We start from the raw sequence: 24,608 nt of genomic DNA on the forward strand, positions 1-24,608 counted from the left end.
AATTAACCTCTAGAAAACAGGAAGTGGGGCTTGGCTCAACCTAGGGCGGTAGCCTTGAGCTGAAGAGCTCCAGGACAGTGCCCAGGCCAAGTTCAAGCCCCATGACCCGCCCCCACACACACACAAAAGTCTCATAGTCTTTTGTGCCTAGGCTGGCTTTGAACTGAGATCCTCAGATCTCAGCCTCCTGAGTAGCTAGGATTACAGGCGTGAGCCACCTTGTTTGACTTTGCCTGCTGTCTTAATCACCTAGTTTGTCTTCCTAGACAGTTACTTCTGCCTGAAGGAATTTGGGGGCTGTGCTGGGTCCTTTTGCTGGCTTCCCCAAGAGCATACGGGGACTGGATTACAGGCGCCCTCCTGTACATTACAGGTCTTCCTCCTGCACATCCAGCTAGCACTGGCCCTGGGAGTGGGTCTCCCACCACCTGCCCCGACACTCAGGGGAGCAAGTGAGGAGGAAGCACGGGCCTCGACCCTGCACCAGCACTTCACCTTCCTCCCCACCACCCTCTGTGCCAGGTGGTGACAGACTCACTGCTTGGCTTTCATGTCTGATGGCAGAATTCCTATGAGTGTCTGATGCGAGGTGCTAGTGGCACACACACGCACACACACACACACACACACACACACACACGAGTGCCCACACTTCTGCCAGGGCCTCCAGTCATGCGGGAAGGGAACTAGAATCCTGGTGGGATCTCTGCATACCCACTGGAAGGCCAGGCTGGGGTGGCAGGGCTGGCGCCGGCGCTACACACAGACACTGCCATGGGACAATTACAAAGGAGTCTGGTCCCCTTACTACATGGATCCCAGACATACAGGACCAGAGGCTCCTCCTGGGCCTAGGCCCAACAGAAATGCCCACAGCCAAGCCAGGCACCGGTGGCTCACACCTGTCATCCTAGCTAACTCAGGAGGCTGAGATCTGAGGACCCTGGTTTGAATCCAGCCCAAGCAGGAAAGCCCATAAGACTCTGATTGCCAATGAACCACCAAAAAGCCAGAAGTAGGGCCGGGAGTTTGGCCTAGTGGTAGAGTACTTGCCTAGCATGCACGAAGACCCGGGTTCGATTCCTCAGTACCATATACATAGAAAAAGCCTGAAATGATGCTGTGGCTCAAGTGGTAGAGCTCTAGCTTTGAGAAAGCCCAAGGACAGTGCTCAGTCCCTGAGTTCAAGCCCCAGGACTAGCAAAAAAACAAAGCCAGAAGTAGAGCTGTGGCTCAAGTGATGGAGCACTAACCTTGAGAAAAAACCAAAAAAGCATATGAACAGTGCCCAAGCTCTTAGTTCAAAACCCAGGATCAGTGCACGCGGGCGTGCACACTCACACACACACACACACACACACACACACACACACACACACACACTTGTATCCTGGCCCATGAGGCATGCTGAGCAGAGCCCATGCACCCCGTAGCATGCCACCTGTGTGTGGCAATGGTATTCTGGAGGGATCACTGGACACAGTATTTCCCAAAGGTGCCTGGTGACAATGGCATGGGAGCCACTGCAGGGGCAGTGGGAGGTCCCTATAATGCGCCCTATGTTGGCTGTCATGCTGCCATCTGTGTGCTTATACCAGCTTTAGCTGTGGATCCCTGGCCCTGGCCTGGCCCACATGTCATCCTCTCCCAGCCTCTGGCTCAGGATTGCCCAGAAAACTAAAGAAGGAGGCCTGCACTGCAGACAGACTTCTTCCACCAGCCATAGAAGCCTCTATCGGTTCTCACGCATGCGCTCCTTTGGGAAAGGCACTGAGATGTCTGAACTGGAATTTTCCCTTCTCACAGACCTCCTGTGGACCCACCATCTGCCTCTTCCTCCCTCTCTCCCCACGGAAGCTAAGGGGAGACTAGTGTCTCCCTGAACCTCTCCCTGCAGCCGAGTCCCAGGCTTGCTCTCAACCGCTTCCTCAACCCTCCCCTGGCCAGGACTTCTGGCATCTCAAGGTAGCCAGGGGTGCAGAGAAAGGGAAAGGGTGAGTGCAGGTCCAGAAGCTTCCTAGAGACAGGAGTCAGCCGGCCAGATGTTGATGGCTCACATCTGTCATCCTAATTACTCCGGAGGCTAAGATCTGAGGATCGTGGTTCAAATCCAGTTTGGGGAGGTAAATCTATGACACTCTTATCTCTAAGTAACCAGCAAAAATCCAGGGGAAAGAATGAAAGCTTGAGCTGTGGCTCAAGTGGAAGAGCACTTGCTTTGAGCAAGAAAGCTCAGGGACAGGGTCCAGACAAGCCTTGAATTCAAGTGCCAGTACTGAAGCATATGCGAGCGTGCGCACACACACACACGCACACACACGCACACACGCACACACGCACACACACACACACACACAGAGTTTTTTGTTTGTTTACCAGAAGAATAAACAGAAACTGTAATTCCTTAATAGTTTCTTCTGACACAGAAGACAAGGGACGCAGAGCTAAGCCCGCCAGTGTGCACAAAGCCTCAATCCATGTGTCCTACAGAGGCTGGCACTGCATTGGGAAGGTGCTCAGGGCTTGTTTTGGGGTCCTGGAAAAATCCTTTCTCCTTCGGGAGCCTCAGTTTCCCCATCTGGGCTGGCAACTTGTGATCCTATGAAGAGAAATCCTGAGGGGATGGAGAGGCAGTGTGGGCAGAGCCTGGCAGTGATGGCATCGTCTCCCACCTCCTCTCTAGTCTAGAATCTTCTAGAAGGTGACTCCCACCTGCCCTCCCATAGCCTTCAGAAGTAGAATTCACATGTGCCAGGCACCAGGTGCCCATCTAGCCTCTGCCAGATAGCCCAGTGCAAGGAGGATGTGCCCAGGACCCCCCCACACACACACACACTGAGCAAGGTCAAGGCCAAGGCCGGCCTCCCCATCTCCCTATCCATGGCCTCTGACCCCAAAGGACAACTTCCACACAGGATTCAGGGGGACCTGGGTGTTCTGTCTGCTGTGGGTGGACAGAGGGCGACCTGGGCCCTACGGGGGGGATGGAGAAGGTTCTGCCTTTACTGTCCCTGCCTTCTCTAGTTTCCCTTCCTGGTGTGGGAACCAGGCCAGATGGAGGCTGGATAACCAGGCAGAGGCGGAGCCCTGTGGTCAGTCCTGCAGGGGGTGGAGCTGCTGGGGCTGCTAAGTCCACGCCCTCGCTGGACCTCCCTCACTTCCCTGCTCCTGGCCCAGAAAACCAGGGGGATCTTGGCGCCCTCAAGGCTGGCCTGGCTTCTCATCTGGCTGTCCAGAAGTGAGGCCAAGTGCAGGGTCTTGTAAGCTTCCCGGGACGGTGAGAGCAGGTGTGGAGGCCCTCTCTGGTCACAGGGCCAGCCAGCTGCTGCCCCCAGGAGTCCATGTCTGCCTTCATACCTGAACTGTTGTGGGGGGGAGGTCACAGCCAGCCTCACCCTGCAGGAGTGGGGCATCTCAGGGGAAGTATGACTTTGTTGGGGGCCCCAGGGCCAGCCTGGCCTTGTTGCTGGATGGGGAAATGTCTCAGGGCCAGCCTGGCCTTGTCTCTCTGGGCTTTAGCTTTCCTTTGGCCCGTGTACAGCTCCCAAACTCCTTCTCCTCCCTCCTCAGGCTCCTGAGCTGCTCTCTGCCTGGGGGGAAGGGGTGTTCCTGCCTCTCTTCCATGCCACCCTTCTCTTCAGATGGGGCCAATGTCCCAGCCCTGCTGCACTGGTCTTGCTTCCTCCTTCCTCCCCGTCCCTGTCTCCATTTTCTCCAGCAGGCCCTAGTTTCCCACCTATAATCCCTGCCTGCACATCCTGGGCCCCTGGCTAACCACTAGAATGCCATGCCAGCCTGGTCCTCCTCCCCAGAACTCTTCCCCTGGGGCCTCCACACAGCCTACCACCCACGCTTGACACCCACACCTCCCCCTCGTGCAGTTCCTGAGGTGAAGACACACTTGCCCTTAGCACCTGTGGGCAGCCACCAACCCAGCAGCAGTGAGTGGGCAAGCAGGCCCTGTGCAGATGGTTCAAATCCCACCTCAGCAGGTTTTAACAGGAACAAGACATATGTGTCTTCGTAAACATCTCCGGTTATAATTTTGTAAGCTTGAAATTGTGTACGTGTGTGTGTGTGTGTGTGTGTGTGTGTGTGTGTGTGTGTGGTTGAACTCAGGGACTTGTATACACTAAACAGTAAGCTGCATCTCAGCCCCAATGCTATGTTTCTTCCCTTTTATTGGGGGGTACTGGGGTTAAATTCAGAGCCTAGCAACCACTCAGCTTTCTTGCTCAGCTGGTGCTCTACCACTTGGGCCATGCCTCCAGCCAAACTTTTTGCTAGGTTTTGTTTTAGAGACTGGGTCTCATAGACATTTCTGCCTGAGCTGGTCTTGAATTATGATTATCCAGCATGAGCCAAGACTATAATTCTATTTTATTTTTATCATATCTATCTTATTCTATTTCATTTTATTTGACCTTGTCTTGTTCTGGCAGTCCTAGGGTTTAAACTCAAGGCCTTAGCTTGCTCAGTTTACTTGTTTACCAGGTACTTTCCCATTTAAGCCAGATCTGCTGTTTTGCTAGTTATGTTGATGCTAAGTCTCATTGGCTTTCCTGAGTGAGCTGGCTTTGAATTATGATCCTCAGGTCTCTCCAGCCTGAGTAGCTGGGTTCCCAGGTGTGACTACGAGTGCAGCACTTACATTATAGCTTGGTTCCTGTGTCTCCATATGGTCCTGAGGTTCTGGAAAGGAACCGGGCCTTTTTGCTAGTCCTCTGAACATTCCCATAATCCCCCCTGCCTTTTTTTTTTTTTTTTTTTTTTTGGTGCTGGTCCTAGGGCTTAAACTCAGGGCCTGGGCACTATCTCTGTGCTTTTGCTCAAGGTTGGTGCTTTACTAGTTGAGTGCCACCTCCAGCTTTTTTTCTGCAAATAAGAGTTGCACGAACTTTCCTGCCTGGGCTGGCTTTGAACTGCAATCCTCAGATCTTGGCTTCCTGAGTATCTAGGATTATAGGAATGAGCCACGGGCGCCTAGCTAGCCTGCTCAAATTTATAGAGCTAAATGGCTCTTACAAGCCAGAGACAGACTGTCTGTGATGGGGTGAGTCCCTGCAGTTCCCTGGGCACTGGGGGACCAGTGGTGAGGACACTTTGTGGGCATCAGAGGGAGGTGGGTGGGGTTGGCAGCTATGGAGCCATCAGTGGACTGGGCTGGTGCTGCCCAGGCTGGCTTCAAACTGAGATCCTCAGATCTCAGCCTCCTGAGAAGCTATTTATGATTCAGGTGTGAGCCACCAGGACCAAGCGTCTCTCCTAGTGTTTAACTTGACAATGCATTGGGCAGATGGCACGGCTTAAATAGTAGAGCACTTGCCTGGCAAGTACAAGACCTTCAGTTCAAAACCTCTTAACAACAAATAAGACAAAATAAAATAAAATTTAAAGCCAGGCACTGATAGCTCCCACCTAAATCCTAGCTACAAAAAAAAAATAATAGTAATAATAACTTGACAGTTCTATACTGTTTCCTTCTAGGCCCTCATTTTGCTTTCCATGGCTCAGTTAGCTATAGTTAACTTTAGCCTGAAAATATTAAATAAAAAAGACGTTCAGGGCCAGGAGTTGGGCCTAGTGGTAGAGTATTTGCCTAACATGCACAAAGTCCTGGGTTTGATTCCTCAGTACCACATACACAGAAAAAGCCAGAAGTGGTACTGTGGCTCAAGCCCTGAGAAAGCCCAAGGAGAGTGCTCAGGCCCTGAATTCAAGGCCCAGGATTGGCAAAAAAAAATCATCTTTATCTTATTTCACAATGGGCCTATAACACAAGACAGCTGTTCTGGAATTAGGATATGACATATAGAAGCCATAAAGCCAGGGAGTGGTGGCTCATATCTGTAATCCCAGCTACTCAGGAGACTGAAAACTGAGATTGCAATTCAGAGCCAGCCTGAGCAGGAAAATCTGAGACTCTCATCTTCAATTAAATAGCACAAAGCCAGAAATATATGTGTGGTTCAAGTGGTAGAGCACCAGCCTTGAACAAAAATGCTAAAGGAACAATCCCCAGGACCTAAGTTCAAACCCCAGTGCCAGCACACAGACACACACAGACACACACACACACACACACACACACACACACACACACACGCACACACACACAAGTGATTATAACAAAGGGTGAATAAATGCAGCAGTGGTATCCACTAGACACAATGTAGAAAATGAATTATAACTTATAGATGACATTGTCCTAAAAGAAATGTACTCATGGGCTGGGAGTTTGGCCTCGTGGTAGAGTGCTTGCCTAGCATATACAAAGACCTGGGTTCGATTCCTCAGTACCACATACATAGAAAAAAGCTGGAAATGGTGCTGAGGCTCAAGTGGTAGAGCTCTAGCCTTGAGAAAGTCCAAGGACAGTGCTCAAGCCCTGAGCTGAAGCACAAGACTGGCAAAAAAAAAAAAAATAGAAATGTACTCATGACCAGACTTATGTAACTGTAACTCCTCTGTTCATCACCTGTGTAACTACAATATTTTTAAAAGAGCAATGATAGGGCCTTGCCTTATAGATGCTGAGCCAGTGGAGAACGGCTACAGCCTGCAGTGGGCTAACCAGAAAGCACTCAGTTGTACCGTGAGACATCAGACTTCCAAATGCTTTAGTGCGTCCTTGGGTTTCTAGAAGGTCACATTCATGCTCAGGGCTCAGGAAAGCCCTGAGGACGCCTGGAGCCCATGTAACACGTGCCTACAGGCTGACTCTGAGGCTCTGCACAGGAAGAAGGTTGAAAACTAGGGCAGAGTTTATCAATTGCCTACCTGGAAGCTGAAGAGTGACCCAGCACATAAAGCCCCAAAGACCAGGAGGCATGTTTAAGAAGAAGGAAAAAAAGTAAGCTGGGTGCTGGTGGCTCACATCTGTAATCCTAACTACTCAGGAGGCTGAGATCTGAGGATCACTGCCCAGGCAGAAAAATCCATGGGATTCTTCTCCTCAATTAAGCACTCCCAAACTAGAAGTGGTATGTGGCTCAAAGTGGTAGAGCACTAGCCTTGAGCTCAGAGACAGGCCCAAGCCTTGAGTTCAAGCCCCTATGACCAACAAAAAAATGTTCTAAATGTCCAATCATGAAATGACCACTAAGAGAAGTGAACAGAAATGTCAGTACTAAAAAATCGAATATCAGTTGGCTGTGTTGGCACAGAAGTGTAGTCCTAGCACCACAGAGGCCGGGGAGGAAGATCTCAAGGTCTACAAAATGAATTGAAGGCTAGCATGGACTATGTAGGCAGCATTGTCTCTAAAAATAAGAAATAGAAGAAATAAAAAGAGAAACAGAAGAGAAAGAGGAGGCTAATTTAGCCAGATAAATAAAAACAGAACCTGTTGCTAGGAGACTCGCTGTATGAGAACAACTTGAGAAAGTCCTTCAAGCTGAAATCAAAGGTCACAAAACAACTTGAATGCACATGAAAATGAAGCAAGCCATAGAGCTAAATACAAGACAATAGAAAATACTGTATGCTTAAATGTAATATGTCTATTTGAATTAAATGAAAACCACATGAAACAAGAATTATACATGTGTATTGGTAAAATGAGTAAGCAAATAAATGTGTATTGGTGAGCAAACAGTGTATAAATCGCAGAAGAGCTCCAGAGAGGTGATTTGTTCTGTATTCTATTCTAAGTATTTATCTGAATTACATTGTTCTACTTTGCTGATTATAACCCAACTAAAAACAACTAAGGAAATAAGCATGAATAATAAAAGAAATGGCAAAGGATTTAAAATGACACACTAGTCAAGGACCACACTAGCTACTCGTGAGGCTAAGAGCTGAGGATGAAGGTTCAAAGCCAGCCAGGGCAGGAAAGTCTGTGAGACTCTTATCTCTACTTAACTAGCAAAATGCCAGAAGTGGAGCTATGGCTCAGGTGGTAGAGTGCTATCCTTGAATGAATAAGCCCATGATTCAGAGCAAATGAATAAATGCCATTAGGGTCTAATGTCTAGAATATGTTTAAAGAACTCTCAGAATCCAGTGACAGAGGCAGTCTAGGAAAGTGCCTGCTTCTTCTGGTGACTGGACTCTCATTGCAGACTTTGTATTTCTCTAATGCCGAGTGACAGGGAACTGACAAACCCTGTGTTTCCAAGCCTCTATGGGGGTGTCGGTGTTGACTGATTTGTAGGTTTTTTTTTTCCTATTCATTCAGTAATTATTTACCAAACTAGTGGTGCCCTGTGTTGTTTTATCCAGTGGTGATATGCCTTTGAATAAAATCAACCAATGTATGGCCCTGGTGAAGCCTATGGTCAAAGGAAAACCCATAAAGTAACACACAGCCAAGGACTGCCTGAGACCACAGGGAGCACGCAGCGCCCCCTACAGGAAATTGTGAGTATAGTGCTGTCCACGAGGTACATGGCATGTCCCAGTCAGTGATGGCACCACATCCACCTTCTCAGCTCCAGGGCAACACCTGGTGGGCTCACAGCAGTCAGCCACCCCTGACCTCCTGGATGTACTGTCCTCTGTGTGCAGCCCAAGCCAGGCAGAGCCGGAGCAACCCTTTTCATGCCAGAACCACTGCATGGGGCCATGGGGGGGGGGGGGGGAGGGAGGAGAGGCCTTGAGGAACATTTTTTTTCACCAAGTGTGGCCAGAACAAAGGACTGGGGTTAAAGAGAGAGACTTACTGTGGTTTTCCCTGTTGGGTTTTTCTCCTCTGAATCTCTCCATCTTGGGATTCAGGGCTATTTTCTCTCTTTGAACCTTAGTTCCTTCTGGATGAGTTGTATGGGTGTACCCTCCCGACCAGGGTAGCGAGAAAGGGGCCAGCACTTTATGACCCTAGCTCACAAAGCTAACAAGAGCCAGGTACTGGTAGCTAACATCTGTCATCCTAGCTACTCAGGAGGCTGAGATCTGAGGATCACCGGTTCAAAGCCAGACAGAGCAAGAAAGTCTGTGAGACTCATATCTCCACTTAACCACTAGAAAACTGGAAGTGGCGTTGTCAGTAAAGCACTAGCCTTGAGGATAGTGCTCAGGCCCTGAGCTCAAATCCCATAACTGACAACAACAGTAACAACAAATTCTCAGGTTGTGTAACTAACTTCTCTATACGTCAGCTTTGTAATAACAACTTTTAAAAAGGTTTTAATCATGGGCGAGGAGGAAAGAGTCTCTGCACAGCTGTCTGCCCAATCAGAACCTCTGCTACAGTCCTTAACTACTCTGTGGGGGTAGGGCCTTGTTGCACTTGGCTGCCACCTCAGCTCTGTGACTCAGTTTCCCTTTCTGTCTCAGCCTCAGCATACAGTATTGGTCAGCTATCTGGCTGAGCCACAGGTCCGTACCAGCCCCACCTCTTCTCGTGGGGCGGGGTCTGCCTGCTGCCTGCATCTCCCACCGCCATTCCAACATCTGGAGGCTCTGGTGTCACTAAGCAGGCTCCCCTCCCCCAGAAAGCTCAGCAGCCACGACGGTGTGCACAGTAGAACACACCCACACACGCACTGAAGAGAAAAAGAAAAGGCCACACACTGTTTCACTGTTCTTCCTTTGCAGCTGGGCACGAGGCGTTGGTGTGTAATGGACCAGACTCGGGCAGCTGTGAAAAACAGAGACATCAATCCAGGGCCCACACCAAGCTAGCTCACCTCCACTCGTGAGCAGGGGCCAGCGTGCACTCTGAGCAGTCTGTGAAGGCACGCCGGGGAGGCCGCTGGACAGCCCGGACCTCTTCCGGTCCAGCAGGTATCTAGGTCGTTAGCTCAGCTTTCTCTGGCTTAGGGGGATCCCCTAAGCCTCAGCATCCTGTCTACAGTGCTCCCCAAGGCCTGGGCGGGCTGCTGCTGGACAGACTTAGAAGCCACCATCCCGCCCAGTAGCAGCCAGGAAAGGAAGATGGTGAACAGGGAACCCCACAACACAAGGGACCACTGGAGTCTGGGGAGTAGGCAGGTGGGGGTGGGGGCACCCCGGGCACACAGGAGGGCATGAGTTCTATCTTGCCCTGGCCACGGGGACACCACCAGAGATTTGGGTGAGAACACAAGTGACTGACTTGGCCACGAGTAGAAACTAGGAGTCTAGAGGGCAGCTGGGTTCCCTTCCCATGTTTGGCATGGCACTGCCACCCACCTGCGAGACCCCCTTCCCCCATCAGGGACCTCCTAACTCAAGGGTGCCAGCAGGCATAGCTGATCCACAAGCATGGGGAATCAGAAAGCCCAAACCTGTGGAGCCCACACTGGTGTGGAAGGGAAGAGGGTTGGGCTCAACCCATAGCAACGTCTTGTAGACAAGGTTGCCTTGACAACAAGGGAGAGGCACAGGCCCAGAGCTAGGAAGGCCGTTTCTCCAGGTGGAGTTGAGGTCAGGCAGGGGCCTTGACACCCACAGCCAGGCAGGGCCCAGATCCCAAATTGCTTCATGATGGCCCTGCCTGGCTAGCAAACTCAGCTTTTTCCGTGACGCCCTGCCAGCCCCAACCCCTGGGGCAAAGGGAAAGATCTGGAGTGGGCGTCTCCAGTGCTTTCTCTCCAAAGGTTTGCTCTCCCTTGCCTCGCTAAGCACAGCAGAGCAGAGGAAAGGAATAGTCTTCCCTTCAGGCTTCAATGACCAGACCGTAAGCCACCTCAGGAAGGCCGGGATGCAGGGATGGGGCCATCTCAGGCCACTAGCACAGAAGAGAAGGGCCCCCACTCACTGCAACACAGGCCAGCTTTGACCTGACCACCCTTAAGTCTGAATCCCATAGGAGCATCAACCTGCAGGTAAAGACCCTTCCTCCAAAACACTCCCTCCTTCAGCACCATCTGAGTTCCACACACATGGCTTTGGATCAAATCTCCATGACACCGGTCTGTCAGCCCCTCATCCTGCTGTACCTGAGAGCTGGAGCCTGTAAATCAGGCCATGGATGGATGGATATGGATCTGTCTGGATTTCCAGACTGAAGTCCTGTAGAACTGGGGAGGGGGAAGAAGGGAGTGCTTTGCTTACCCCTAGGGAAGAGATGTGGCTTGCAGAACTGTGTGGCCTCCAAAAATGCCCACACCTTGGCCCTCAGAACATAGAAAAAATGTAAGCAGGGCACTGGTGGCTCATGCCTGTAATCCTAGCTACTCAGGAAGCTGAGCTCTGAGGATGGAGGTTCAAAGCCATCCTGGGGGTCCTGGAGTATGGCCTAATGGTAGCATGCTCACCTAGCATGCACAAAGCCCTGGGTTCCATTCCCTGGAACTACATACACAGAAAAAGCCGGAAGTGGCACTAGAGCTAGTGTCTAGCCTTTAACAAAAAGTGTCCAAGGACAGTGCCCAGACCCTGAGTTCAAACCCCAGCCTGGGCAGAAAAGTTCATGAGACTTCTATCACCAATGAACCACAAGAGGTGGCGTTGTGGTAGAGTACTAGCCTTGAGCTGAAGAGCTCAGGGACAGCACCCAGGCCCTGAGTTCAAGCCCCACAGCCACGACAGTTTTCCAGTCTCCCTAGTTGTCCTAGAAGGAAGTCAGAGGAAAATCAAATACTCCCAGCCACAGGGCCACCTGTCCTGTACGTCCAGTCTAGGCTCAGTGCTACTTTGCAGGCTCAGAGCTGACCCTCCGCACCCCAAATGCAGGCAGAGTGAGGCTGGGAGGCACCCCAAAAGAGACAACACACAGAATCAGTAACAGAAGTGACAGGCACACCCCAAGTCTACCCCTGTGGCTGGCAGTACTACCAGCCCTCCCCTGCCTGAAGGTGGACCCCAGAGTCACCCCAGCACCAGCTAGAGACCCTCTACTCCTCTGCTCCCCCCACAGTAGGACTGGAGAGCTGGGGGCTTTCCTCCTGGCATCCAGAAGACGCTGAACCAGCACTGGGGGGTTTTCCAACCTTTCTGGGAAGCCCCCAGTCCAGTGCCTGGCAATCATCATGCCTGGCTCCACCCAGCCAGCTTAGGGTATGGCTGAGAGGGGAAATGGCTAAAGGAAAGCATCAGGATGAGAGAACTTGCCCTGCCCAGCTCCTCACAGAGAGTAAACATCCTCCTCCCCTTTCCGCCTATCCACCAGCCACCACACCTTCCCCTCCTGCCCACTTCCCCGAACATCTGGCCTGGACCCCACCTGGCTGTGTCTCCCAGAATCCAGCCGGCCAAGATGTGAGAGCTGACCCCAGGCCTGCTGGCATCTTGGGGTGTGCAGATGTACAGAGGGTGGGAGGGGATGGCCACTCCACTGAACCTGGAGTCTAAATCAGCACTCACAGAGTCCCCTGCACACTGTCACCAACCAACCCAGCCCCACCAATGCCAAACCCCCACTGTCCCGGGTCTGAAACCTCATAGCTAACACAGGATTGTAACTCCAGCCACTCAAGAAGCTGAGAGCTGAGAATCACAGTTCAAAGCCAGCCTGGGCAGACAAATCTGAGAGATTCTTATCAGCAATTCACCAACACCAGCAACAATAATAATAAGCCCAGAAGGTGTAACTCAAGGGGAGAGCACCATCCTAAGTTCGAGCCCCAGTTCTGGCATAGAAAGGAAGGAAGGAGGGAGGAAGGGAGGGATAAAGGGAATGAGAGAGGGCAGGCAGGCAGATTGAGTCAGTGTTTCCTTATAAGCCCTATAAGGAGTGCCTCTGGCCCATTTTTAAATATGGAAACTGACAATGTGCCAGTGGCTCATGGCCTGCAATCGTAGTTACTAAGGAGGAGGCTGAGATCTGAAGATCAAGGTTTGAAATCCACCCAGACAGGAAAGTTCATGGGATTTGTATCTCCAATTAACCCCCCCAAAAAAAACCCAGAAGTGGAGCTGTGGATCAAGTGGTAGAGCACTGTTCTTGAGCAACAAAGCGCAGGGACAGTTCCCAGGCACTGAATTCAAATCCCAGGATGGCACAAGAAAAAAAATGTAGACTGAGGCTGTAAGTGTGAAATGGACTACCCAAGAGTACAGGGTCCTGGCTAAGGCCAGATTAAGGCCAGGAGTCCCTGGTATAGAAGACATGGAGGCCCCGCCGCAGACTGGGGCGCAGGTGGTGGGGGTATGTGAACCATATGGGAACCAAGGCACACCAGCATCTCTGGGAAGACACTGTGGTCCAGAGTTGGGGGCGTCTGCGTGGTCTGGGCAGCTCTCTGACTTCTCCTGTGGTTGCCAAGCAACACTGGAAGCTGCAGTGTGCATATGAATTAGGACAGCCCCCCACCTCCCTCCTCTGGTAGGTGGGGGCTTGGCTCCTATCCAGGAGTCACTGTGTACAATGAGACCCCAGGGGAACCCCCCAACACCAGCCTGGCACCTCTGGGTGTGCCACTCTGGTCTAGATTCGTTCGGGCAGGCCGTGCTCACCCACTCCTGATCTGAAATGTGTGCCTTACAGCACACAGCAGTTACTTTACAGCACTTCCTTTATTTCTTTTATCTTTGTATGTGTACTCCCTTCCCCTGCCCCCTCGTGCACACATGCACGTGCACGCATGCACACGCACGCACACACACACACACTCCAGTACTAGAGCTTGAACTCAGAACCCGGGCACTATCCCTCAGTTTCTTTGTGTGTGTCAATCCTGGGACTTGAACCCAAGGCTGAGCGCTGCCTTTGAGTTTTTGTGCTCAAGGCTAGCACTCTACCACTTGGGCTCCGGTGCCATTTCTGACATTTTGGAGATTAGCTGGAAGTAAGAGTCTTAAGGACTTTCCCTGCTCTAGCTGGCTTGGAACCACGATTCTCAGATCTCAATCTCCTGAGTAGCTGGATCACAGGCATGAGCCAACAGTGCCCTCAGGGTCCTATCATCTGACCCTCAAGAAGGAGAGGCCAGCCTGGGCAGTGCACAGACTAGAAGTCAGGAAGCAGAGGGGCTGAGCCCGGAAGTCCACGTGTAGGTCTCACGCCATCACTGACCAGACACAGGGACTCAGGAGAAGCGCCCTGAGCTCCATCTGGTTGCCTCACCCTGCCAACAGAGGTGGCTTGCAATGCACACCAGTGGCTCACACCTGTAATCCTGGCTACTGAGGAGGCTGAGGTCTGAGAACCAAAGTCCATGAAACTTTTTTTTTTTTTTTGCCAGTCGTGGGGCTTGAACTCAGAGCCTGAGCACTGTTCTTGGGCTTTTCTCAAGGCTAAAGCTCTACTACTTGAGCTACAGCACCACTTTCTGGTTTTTCTATGAATGTGGTACCAAGGAATTGCATGTGGGTCTTCGTACATGTGAGGCAAGCACTCTACCACTAGACGAAATTCCTGGCCCCTCCATGAAACTCTTATCTGCAATAAGCCAGCAAAGTACTGAATGTATGCCTCCAATGGTAGAGCACCAACCTTGAGAGAAAAAGCCAAGTAAGACTTCAAGGCCCTGGGCCGGGAGTTTGGCCTAGTGGTAGATTGCTGGCCTAGCATGCACGAAGACCAGGGTTCGATTCCTCGGTACCACATATAGAAAAAAGCTGGAAGTGGTGCTGAGGCTCAAGTGGTAGAGCTCTAGCCTTGAGAAAGTCCAAGGACAGTGCTCAGATCCTGAGCTCAAGCCCAGGACTGGCAAAAAAAAAAAAAAAAAAGAGTTCAAGGCCCAGAGTTCAAGGTCCCCACCCCCCCACCCCCCACCCCACCACACACACACACCAATGGACAAGAAAGAAAAAAGATAAAAGGAAAAAGAATCATTATGGAGAGAGGCCAGGAGTTTGGCCTAGTGATAGAGTGCTTACCTAGCATACACGAAGACCCGGGTTTGATTCCTCAGTACCACGTACACAGAAACATTATGGAGTTTTTAGTTGTTTTGTTTGCCAGTCCTGGGGCTTGAACTCGAGGCCCTGAGCTTCTTTTGCTCAAGCTCTACCACTAAGCCACAGTGCCACTTTCAGCTTTTTCTGTGTATGTGGTACTGAGGAATTCAACTCAGGGCTTCATGCATGCTAGGAAAGCACTCTACCAGTAAGGCCACTCTACCAAAGAGGCCACACTCCTGGCCTCATTATGTTAATAATATAAATACCGGATCAATCCAGGTCATCCAGGGTTTGAATCTAGCACATGCTAGGCACGTGTTTGGCCACAGCCCCAGGTGAATGTTGCACATAGGTTTCTTCCTGGAATCGCAGTGTTCCCTTTCTCCCCCCTCCCAGTGCTCTGCCCACAGCCTGCACACGGGGTAGGAGCGTGCTTTGATCAGCAGTCTCTCCCCACATCATCTTCCTAAACTTCTATGGCTTGCTCTCACAACGAGACCCCGATGTGGCTCCAGGGATGATGGTGACATAGCAGGAGTCCATGCCCCAGACTTGACTCTCTGCCTCAGGTTGGGTTCTCTGCCTCTGAGCTTACTTACCTAATACTCCAGTGATGAGTTCCAGCCCGACATTAGGCCTGCATATGCATTTTTTAAGTTATTATCTTGAAGTAGTAATAGAGAGGGGTTTCAACTCAACATGTCCATTTATGAGCACAATGCATCTTGACCAATGTCACCCCTTCCATCTCTGCCCCCCTCCCTTTCCCAGCCTCCTATCCCCTCTCGAGACCGGCTTCCGTTGTCACATATGCACACTGAATATCTGACTGCACTCGCCTGCCGAGGCCTGCGTGAGTCATGCCAGATGAGGCTCCCCTAGGGGAGTCCCCAATTCCAGGACCCACAGATCCCACCTGGGAGAGCAGGATTCATGGGGCACCCCATTGTCCAGGCCTTAGCCCCCTCTGGATGAGGGGACAATACAGTGTGCCCTTGGGCACACGTGTCCTCATCTTCTAATGCCAGTCCTGGTGCTACATTGTCATATTTTGATGCGGTTAGGGGAAGAGATTCCCCCCTAGCTCTCCCAGGCCATGAGCGTTTCTTTCCCTAGTGGCCCCTGCTGGCCTGAGGAGAGGCGTGGACCCCCTGTACCCACAAGCCCATGGTCTACAGCCTAGACCTCCTTCCCCTTGAGCGGGATCTCATATGTCAAATGACAGCCCCTTTTGGACAATCACACAGATGCCATCATGGGTCTGCACTGTCCCAGTGGGACCAGCTGGGCTGAGGAGGTTTCCGTTTGTCTCCTGCAGAATCCTGTGCAAAAATCACACCTGTGCAGGTAAGCTCAGAGCTGCAGCAGAAGGGAAGTCTTGCAGAGGCCCATCTGCCACTATCACTGAGCTTATCACTTATTCATCTCAAGATAAGGAAACTGGGACGTAGTTTGCTTGACAGTTTGCTTGAATTCCACGTAACAGCCCACATCTCCTGAGTAGGTGGCTGTGAAGGTGTCTAAATCCTAAGGTGAGCCTGTGCTGGTGACTCACGCCTGTCTTCCTAACAACTCAGGAAGCTCAGATTTCGGGATCACGATTCAAAGCCAGCCCAGGCCAGGAAGTCTATGAGACTCAAGTGAGTTAATCACTTGAAAACTAGAAGTGGAGCTGTGGCTTAAGAGACAGAACAAGAAAACCTGAAGAACACTGCCCAGGCAGGCCCAGTGTTAAATGAATACATAATCTCAGTTTCTCCTCTCTAGACCCTGGGCCAGGCCTACACAGTCTGTGTCTGGCTGCCTCTCAGTTGCACTCATTTTGCTGGATCATCCATGCTGGGCAATCTATGCCACTCAAGCCAGCAGGAACTCCCTGGACACATAGCTGCTGGAGGCGGGCCATGCCTGAGCAAGGGACTAATGGTGGTCACAGGATACCAGGTCTGCAGTGAAGGTCCCAGACTATCCAGTCAGTGCTCCTTATCCACCCTGCCCACACTGGCTAGAGGCTGGTATTCAATCTCCATTTCTCCCTGGGTGCCAGTGGCTTACACCTATAATCCTAGCTTACTGAGGAGGCTGAGATCTGAGGATCACAGTTCGAAGCCAACCAGGGCAGAAAAGTCCACCACACACACACACACACACACACACACACACACACACACACACACACACACACAGCTGGAAGTAGAGGTGTGACTCAAGTGGTAGAGTGCTAGCTTTGAGTAAGGAACCTCAGAAACACTGCCTAGGCCTGGAGTTCAAAATCCAGGACCAGCACAAACTAACAATCTCAACATCTCTTCACTCTGGCCAGACCTCCATGAGTCCAGAGCCAATAATGGAGACTGTCAATCAATCCTTCCCTGGGAAAGTCCTTGGAGCTCACCTGTGTAGCACACCTACAGGCCTGCAGTCCTAGGTCCCAGCAACAGGTAGCATGGAGCAGACTGCATCCTGGGAAAAAGAAAATCATCACAGGGTATGGTGCATTCTGGGTAAGCCAGGCAATGAGAAGTGATACTTCCTTCAGCAGGAGCTGGCTGTCCCTGACAGCTACTAGCTTCTAGTCCTAGCTGCTCAGGAGGCTGAGATCTGTGTATCTCAGTTCTAAGCCAGCCTGGGCAGGAAAGTCTGTGAGACTCTTATCTCCAATGGCACTGTGGCTCAAGTGCAAGCCTTGAATGAGCACGCTAAGGGACAGCATCTAGGCCCTGAGTTCAAGCCTCTGTACCAACACTAAATAATCTCAGTATGGACAAGGTCCTGGCCTAAGAAGCCAGGGGACGCCACAAATTCTCAGGTACCCCTGTGGATGTGGCTGGGCCTACCTGCCTCTTGCCCCTTCCCCAGGCCTGCCTCCTGGTCTTCCCTACTGCAGGGCCTGAGGGGTGGGGCTCCTTAGTGTGCACATCTCCTCAGACAGGTTCAGCGATGGCACGCGGCCACACTCCCAAAACACCCTTCATCTTAATTGGTGTCTGTGCTTGTACTAGAACTTGAACTCAGGGCACTTTCTCTTGGCTTTTTCACTTGAGGACGGCGCTCTACCATGGAAGCCACACCTCCACTTAGGTTTTGCTTGTTTTTGCTAGTTCACTGGAGCTGAGTCTCTGGAATTTGTCCTCCTGGATTGACTTAGAACCTAGATCCTCAGATCCCAGCCTCCTGGGTAGTTGGATGCAGGTGTGACAGTCAGAACCTGGCTTTGCAAGTTCCTGTTTCTTTGCTATTGTTGAGGTGTGCCCATAGGTTGACTGGCAGGCAATTTCCCCTGCCCACTGTGCCCACTGCAGGCCAGGCCTTCGAAGCCTCGTCACTAGAGGAGTGGCCCGGGTGACATCCTGGGACGGGTCCTGATCATGAGGTCCCCACCCTGCTAGCCATACCTCTGCCATACCTCTGTGCAGCCCACGGGCAGAACAGGTGATTCAACCCAAGTACCTCTGGTTCTAGCTCTGCCCTTTAATTGGGGTGATTCTGGCTTGCCAGGTACACTCAAGCCATTGTATGAAAAAACAGAACACAAAGGACCCCTTAACCACAGGGAGAGGGGGCTGCAGGAAACAACCTGGCCTGCAGTGAGGCATAGGGGCAGAACCCGGGCTTTCCTAGAACAGCTTGATGGCTCCTATGCTCCCCAGGCTGGCTTTCCACGGGGCTCCACTCCTCACCCAGCCATTTGGGGGCCACCCACTATCACTAATACCAATAAAATGAATAATTCAAGATGCCTCCTGCCTGTTCTGAGTAATTAACTCAGCATCTCACCAGCCCAAGAACTCTACAACTTCCTGTGCGAGTCTCAATCTTGTTCAACCCCATCCCCCAGCTGGGCCAGCTCCTGCCTGCCTTCCTTCTCTGCTCTGAGGATGGAGGTCTCGGTCCATCCAGGAATTCCGTGTGACCAGCTGCGGAGTGCAGACCTAGGAAGAATTTAAGTAGAGAAAATGAAGCTCCATGGGACTTGTACAGAGCTCACAGCCCACTGGAGCTAGTGGGGTTTAGGGTTCAGGTTGAAGTCGGGCCCCTGTGCCTGCACATCCACCCTGGGAAACATCTGGGGCCAGGGCTCAGGGTACACTGGAGAGCTCCTGGGCAGTCCAGCTGTGGCTGGCTGGAAGTCTTGACCACACCCAGATGCAATTCAGGCTATGTCACATGGGGTGAGTTTGGGGACCAGAGGCCTGGGGCGGGGGGGAAAGAAGATTTGAGTGAGCTTGGAAGTGGAGAGAAGCAGGCTCTGCTGATACACCCATCAGAATTTCACACCCTCTCCCAGCACCCTCAGCTTCTGGGCAAGCCAGCCTCGCCTCCTCCACAGAAGCTACTCTTTTGTGAACACTGTTGTCATGGCAACTGGATCCAGGGAGAACTCTCTCTTCAAGGTAGAGACTGAGGGCGACACTTGGAGAAACGGAAGTGGTGGTGACAACAAATCAGGCTATGGCCTCTCAGCTCCACCCCCCATGACTCCCCCACTCCACCAAGTCAGCCCCCTCTATCAGAACATGGGCAGTGCTGTGTCTAGGCCAGGCACCCCTGCACACATTTCCAGACACTGATCTACACCCTGTACCACTACCCAGCAGCTCAGCGCCCTCTGCACATACGGCACCAGCATGGGAGCCAGCGTTCCACGGGCCTGAACTAGGATCCAGAGCGGCATCTGAACATCACACTTGTGCAGAAAGACACTGGAAGAAGGCTGGGGCGGGGGGGAAGGGGGGGACAGAGGGAGACTAGAGGCCAAGGCTGCATTCGGGGTTGGGGGACTGTCCAGGGAACCAAGAGCACAGTGAGTAGGAGCCTGGGGTGGACTGAGGTTAGATTTCATGCACAAGCTGATCTGATAGAAGGTCTGGCGTCCCAGCTACTCAGGAGGCTGAGATCTGAGAAATGAAGTTCATAAACCAGTGTGGGCAGGTTTTGAGACTCTGATGTTCAGTTTTTTAAAAGCCAGAAGTAGAGGCTGTGGCTCAAGTGGAAGAGCAGCAGCCTTAAGCAAAAAAGCTAAGGGTCAGTACCCAGGCTCTGGGTTCAAGGCCTAATAATGGTATAAAAGCAAGTAAGGGGGCCAGGAACGTGGCCTACTGGTAGAGTGCTTGCCTGGCATGCATGAAGACCTGGATTTGATTCCTCGATATCACATACATAGAAAAAGCCAGAAATGGTGCTGTTGCTCAAGTGGTAGAGCTCTAGCCTTGAGAAAGCCCAGGGACAGTGCTCAAGCTCTGAGTCTAAGCCCCAGGACTGGTGAAAAAGAAAAAGCAAGGAGAAGGAGCCGGGGGAGGGGAGGGTGACTTACCTAACAGAAAAGCCAGGAAGACCAAGGCTCCCCAGCTGCGTAGATGGGGATCCTGAGGCAGACAGGATTTAGGGTGTGGGGGCGTTAATGGCCCTGGACAAGGTATCCATAGTTACCCAAGAACTATTTCACAGGGTTTACATGTAGAGGAGCCCTGAACCGGAAGACAGGAGAATTGGGAGGATCTCAGCAAGGAGTAAGGGAATGTATGGTTGGAGGGATGGTGTCAGCCCGGGTTCTGAGAGACAGGGACACTGAGTTCCCAGGGAAAAAAAGCAGCCAGGTAAGAAAGCCAAGCCTAGGTAGTGTCAGCGAGCAGGGAAGGGAGTCCACAGTCTGTGCAGATGGTCTCCCTGGACTGGAGTGTACAGATGGGCGTGGGTGGGGAGCAAGTGGGAGGTGAGGATGTTGGGTGAGCAAGCAAAGAACACATCTTCAAAGTCAGCCTGCACAGGGGAGAAGGGTGGGTGGGGGCCTACGAGGGAGGCAAACTTGTGATCTTAAGATGGGAGAAATCAAGCTAGGTGCTGAGCTTCCTGTCTGTAATCCCAGCTACAAAGGAGGCCAAGAAGTGAGGAGCAAGTTTCAAAAGCAGTCCAGTCAGACAAATCCTAGAGACCTTCACTCCACCTAACCACCAAAAATGTCAAAAGCAGAGCAGAACTAGCCTTGAGCACAAAGACCCAAATGAGAGTACAAGACCCTGAGTCCAGACCCCAGGACTGGCACAATGAAGAGTAGAAAAAGAAAAGAAAGCAGGAAAGGAAGGGAAGGACAGAGGGAGGGAGGAAGCAGATGGGAGAGATCTTGTACAAATTCCTTCACCTCTGAGGCCTGTCACCTGTTAATCTCTTACCCGGTCCAGGAGCTGAGCAGAGATAAAAGGACATTAAGTGTGCCCCTTGCCATGCCCTGATCACCCCTCACCTCTGGCCCGGAGGGGGCCTCACCTCACCCCAGCCTGAATTCACAGGAAGCACATAGCCAGCTCACCAAGCAGGGACAGACCTCCAGTGCCCTGCTAGTTATACCAGGCACCAAGTAGGGAGGGTAGCCACAAGCCAGGTGACCTCCTAACACCAACAGAGGGGACCTGGAAGAGCTTCTGGGTCCAGTGAACAAGGGAGAGATAGGAAGACAAATCCGTTATGAGCACGGAGAAGCCCAGTAGCAGTGCTCACGCCTGTAATCCTAGCTACTCAGGAAGCTGAGGACCTGGATTCACAGCGAGCTGGGTCAGAAAAATCCTTGAGATTCTTATTTCCAATTAGCCAGCAAAAAGCCAGAAGTGGGACTCTGGCTCAAGTGGTAGAGCACCAGCCTTGAGTGAAAAAGCTAAAGGAAAGTGCCCGGGCCGGGCCCTGAGTTTAAGCCCTAGAACCAACACACACACACACACACACACACAATGATAAAGGAAAGCAGACAGGCAAAAAGAAGACCACTCCTCCCTAGACACTCGAGTCAGGGGCCCTACCAGTGGGGACCACAGCCCTTCCTCCATGGCGCGGTGCTCCTTCTCACCCCTGCACAGCTTGCTCCCTGCACAGCTTGCTCAGTGAGCACTCCTCTGCAGGAAGAAGGTGTGCCAGAGGGAGAGGCAATCTAGAGAGGGAGGGAGTCACAGAGGCAGATTCTGCTCAGCTTTGGAGAGAAAAATAGCCAGAGCAGATCAAGGCTAAGATAGAGGTCTCAGAAGGAGAAAGATAGGGAGGGAGGAGGGAAGGAAGAAAGGAGTCCCTGCTGGACACATCTGGGAAGGATCTGGAAGCCTTAACCTGGCCTCCCTGACTCCCCTGGGACTCCACACCCAGTCACCAGAGGCCCCTCTTCTAGGATAGGGACAAACCATGGTGGGCTTCCCCTCTGTCCCTGAGGGGAGGGTGGGCTCAAAGACCCCTTGCCCTGCCTTGGCAGAGCACCTGTATATGTCTCGCTTGGCCGTGTGGCGGCGCTGTTGCTCCCACTGCTGCCCTGGTGGTCTCCCTCTACAGGTGAGGAGGGAACGGGGTGGGGGGCGGCTGGAAGCTCCAGATCCCAGCTGTGTATCCCAGAAGCCACCTCTCAGGGGACCAGGCAGGCAGGTGTGTGTACACCTGGCCAGGTCCCTCCCTCTGCTCTCCTCAGAGGGGTGGGTCCATCATTTACTCCTCCCCCCTTCACTTCTCTCTCTCCCCCCTCCACCTCCCCTTCTCTTCTCTTTCTCCTTCCCCCTCCAAGTCCCTCTTTTTCCTCTTCATCTCTCTCCTCCTCCTCCATCTGCAGTTGCTAAGTTACACCCCAAAACCCCTCTGCTCTGTGTGAACTGTTCCACTGCCATGAATTGCCAGGTGGATGGGAGCCATCGGCTGGCTCCAAGATGCCTCGTGAGAAAAACAAACTCACTGGCTGGCTCTTAGGCAGCATACCTGGGGATACCTGCTTGAGCTCCCCAAATGGCTTCCCCAAAACAGGAGAATCCCAGCTTCCGGGCCTCATCCCAGAATCCTAGACTGGATTCCCTCAGGATCATGCCACACGCCTGCTTCAAACTGAGGGCCATGGGCAGAAAGACTGCTGCAACCAACGGCTCTCACAAAGAGCAGAGGGGCAGAGGCTCCACCCACGGACCACGAGAAACCCACGGATCTCCTCTTCCAGAGGTTTCAACGCCTTATCCACTGTGGTCTGTCATCCTAGCAACCCAGATGCTGAGATCTGAACATCTCAGTTGAAGCCAGCCCAGACCGTTGTGAGACTATCTCCAATCAGCCAGCAAAATGCCAGGTGTGGTGCTGTGGCTCAAGCCCTAGTGCACTTAACCTTGAGCAAAAAAAGAAAAAGAAAAGTCGGAGACAGGTCCAGGCCTTGGGTTCAAACTACAGGACGGACACACACACACACACACACACACACACACACACACACACACGCACACACACACGCACACACACACACAGAGGTGTCAATGGATGCCATCTTGCAAATGCCTACAACAGTTACAGGGTCGGGGTGCCCTCATCCTGCTGATGGGGAAACTGAGTCTTGGTGGGGCCTCGCAGTCTGCCCAGGGCTCACAAGTTTAGACATATTGTCTCCTCCACTTTCTGGCAAGCTAGGCCGGGGCTGCTGGACCCCAGTGTGGGCAGTGAGGGACGCAGATGCAGGCAGGCTGGGCTGGGAGAATCCCTCCAGAGGGTCCCCCGTGGGCCACCGGACCCCCGAGGGTTCTGGACTCCTGGGACAAGTGGCCATCTGGGCCCTTCCCCCGTTTCTGACAGTGGGAGAATGGCAGGAGACTGGGCACCCCGGCTACTCCCAAGAGGCAGGTGCCAGCCTCCCTATAAACACGCCCCAGCCTCGGCCGCCGGCGGGACCCTCCCCACAGAGGAGACCCAACACCCCCACGCGCGCCCGGACACTCCACGCACACCCAGCCCGCGGCGGCGCGCACCTGTCCCTGCCCGCTCCCGGCCAGGCCCCGCGAGACACACGGTCCTTCAAATGACCCTGGCCCCCAGGGGCGCACCCCTCCACCACCCCGAAATGCGGCGCTCACCGCCCCACTCCCCGCCAGCCAGCAAGTGCGTGACACGATGCCACCCGCGGAGCCCAGGATGCAGAACAACAAATGGAAACTTCCAACTGCGCAGCCCCCAGCTCCTCCGATCCCCCAGCCCCCCCTCCCCCGTGCCAGGCCGGGCCCCCCGGCAGACCCAGGGGGTGCAGGGGGTCCCGGCGCAGTCCCGCCCTGGGTGGAGTTCCCGGGACCTCGGGCGACCCCCGCCCGCGCGCGCCCCGCGCCGGGACCTCAGCTCCGCGCGCGCCGCGCCGCGCCCCGCCCCGCCCGGCCCCGGCTGCGGTCGCAGGGCCCCCGGGGCGCCCCGAGGGCGGGGGTCGGCGGCCGCTGCTTACCTCGGTCCGGGCCAGTGTGGCTACCGCGCCGCCCTCGCGCCGCGATCGGGCCCCGAGCAGCGCGCGCCCGGTGTCGCCGGCGGCTCATGCTCGGCGCCCGGGCCCCGCGGCTCCCGCCCACCGCGGCCGCCCCCGCTGCGCCAGCTGCGGGCAGAGCAGCTCCCTCCGCAGCCGGCGCCGGGGAGCGCGAGCGGGCGGGCGGGCGCCCGGCGGGCGCGGGGCGGCGCGGGAGCGCGGGCGGCGGAGGAGGGTGCGGGGCGATGGTGCCCGGACAGGGCGCCGGCAGCACGGGAGCGGGAGGGGGGGGAAGCCCCGGGAAAGGGCGAGCCAGGTCCCCTTGGGCTGGGTTTCTGTGTGTGCGCGCGCGTGGGCCCTGGGACTTGAACTCGGGGCCTCGGAGCTGTCCTTGAGCTTTTTTTTAATTCAAGGCGGGCGCTCTACCGCGTGAACCACCGTTCCACTTCCGTATTTTGCTGGTTCATTGGAGATAGGGGGAGTCTCACAGACCTTTCAGCCCAAGCTGGCTTCGAACCATGACCCTCAGATCTCAGCCTTCTGAGAAGCTAGGATTGCGGGTATGAGCCACCAGCACCCATCCAGGATTGTGTGCCTGCTTTTGTTTTTCTCATCTCCCCCCGGGAGGTGAGATGGCCAGCCCTGAAACCCCTTTGGGGATTCCAGAGAGCTG

The 24,608-nt window shown here is 53.3% G+C and overlaps 1 protein-coding gene across 1 annotated transcript in view; it reads right to left on the bottom strand.

Moving 5' to 3' along the window:
* Rasgef1a (RasGEF domain family member 1A) overlaps positions 1 to 24,014 on the bottom strand; it is a 44,762-nt gene extending 20,748 nt beyond the window's left edge. The window contains exon 1 of the mRNA XM_090346778.1: positions 23,921 to 24,014. The gene's annotated coding sequence lies outside the window, so the exon portion shown is untranslated. The remainder of the gene's footprint in view (positions 1 to 23,920) is intronic.
* Between the last annotated feature and the right edge of the window lie 594 nt (positions 24,015 to 24,608).

This window comes from Megascapheus bottae, chromosome 15 (assembly GCF_031878675.1).
Source record: "Megascapheus bottae isolate mThoBot1 chromosome 15, mThoBot2.hap1, whole genome shotgun sequence".
NCBI lineage: Eukaryota > Metazoa > Chordata > Mammalia > Rodentia > Geomyidae > Megascapheus > Megascapheus bottae.